Source organism: Pundamilia nyererei, unplaced genomic scaffold, assembly GCF_000239375.1.
Source record: "Pundamilia nyererei isolate P.nyererei 1_Seehausen unplaced genomic scaffold, PunNye1.0 scaffold00083, whole genome shotgun sequence".
Classification (NCBI taxonomy): domain Eukaryota; kingdom Metazoa; phylum Chordata; class Actinopteri; order Cichliformes; family Cichlidae; genus Pundamilia; species Pundamilia nyererei.
In genome coordinates this window covers 966865-968768 of record NW_005187484.1, presented here as the reverse complement: position 1 = coordinate 968768, position 1904 = coordinate 966865, and positions in this window count along the sequence as shown.

Genomic DNA, 1904 nt, shown 5'->3' with positions numbered 1-1904 from the left:
TCTTTAAAAATACATTTTTCCAAAACATTTGTCTTACTGATGGTAAATAAAGTGAATGAACTAAACTAAATGAATCAACCACTAGATGGTGACAAACACAGTGATTGTACACATCTGCACACTGGTCTGTGCCCACATCAGACATGACTGAAACCTTCAGTGGGCTGGTTTCAGTCGTTATGCAAATGTATTGTTTATAAGATTGGGGAAACCTGCAGTCAGCTGAGACTGAAGAAGTCACTTGGATGAGTGACGAAACGTTTCCCCCACTGAAAACACTACGTCCAGATGAACAGAGTCAACCTTTGGACACACACTGCTTCAGGTTTACAGGAAATCACCTCAAGGCAGCAGCGAATCTAGAAAATTATACATGGGGTCTTAAAAGTAGCTGTACATAATGATTATACTACAAATAAACACTTGTTACACCCAAAGTATGCAAAAGGACATCTCTGATCTCAAAGAACATCAAACTTTCAAGCATACTCTGGGTTCCCTCTGTCAGCTAGGAACAGGAAACTAAAGTGAATTGTTACAGTGAGGCATAACAACATGAAAGCATGGAGCTCTCCTGCCTGAGCAGGTTCAGACTGCTGCTGGTGTGCTGGTGTGAGGGATATTTTCTTGACATACTTTGGGCCCCTTAGTACCAAATGAGCAAGTTAAAACACCACAGCCTACCTGAGTGTTGTTACCAAGCATGTCCATCGCTTTATGACTACAGTGTATCATCTTCTTATGGCTGCTTTTAGTAGGATAACCCCCCATGCCACAAAGCTCAAAGCATCTCACATTGATTTCTTGAACATCATAAAGGATACTCTGTACTCAGATGGCCTTCACAGTCACCAAATAGAGCACCTTTAGGATGTAGTAGAACGGGAGATTCATATTATGGATGTCAGCCAACAATTCCTCCAGCAACTGTGTGATGCTGTCATGTAAATATGGACCAAAATCTCTGAGAAATGTTTCCAGCACCTTATTGAATTTGTGCCATGAAGAATTACAGCAGCTCCGAAGAAGCAGATGTCCAACCCAGTACCAACATGGTGTACCTAATAAAGTTACTGAGTGTATATACAATATAGTTCTTACTAATATTACTGCTTCCATTACTGTTATAATTATTATGATTAATTCAACAACTGTAACAAAATAATTTGTCCAATATGGGATCAAAAATTAAAATAAATTGTTATACTGGAATATAACACAGTGAGACATTCTGCTTTCCTTTTTCGTGCTGAGTCAGCACACATACAAGGAAGGTTTGCTCTTCTCTTTTCTTTTGTGTTTGCCTGGGTCAAGATGTTATAAATGGGAAACAAGTGTAAGATGAACTGGAATTTCTCTTGAAATGAACATCCCAGCTGAGGCTAATTTAAACATCCACGCTGAGTGGTTTCCACTGTTACTTTAATGGCCTCAGGTCAGAAACTATCACTCATCTGTAATATGAGAGAATGGTTAATATGCTTTTTATGATGCATCTTTATCTATTTAGGGCTCAAAATCTGTAGGGAACAGTACAATCAGATCTGGTTTTGAATGAATGACAGAAATTCAAAGCAGCAGGTCATCTATGTTCTATTTAAGCACATAGGAGAAAAAAAGGGACCAGAGTCCAGGTTATTTGGAATTTATGGGTTTATGAGTAATCAAAAGGATGATAACTCATCCCAGAAATAGTCAGATATTTCCCATCTGCGACAGACGAAACAGCTATACCACAGCAAGGCTTAAAAAACTATCTGGAAAAATGGATGTTTGTCATTTCTGTTAGAAAATCATATTCACACATGGCCTTACTATGCGTGCAGGTGCAGGAATCACACACCTCTCATACAGGGAGTGCAGAATTATTAGGCAAATGAGTATTTTGTCCACATCATCCTCTT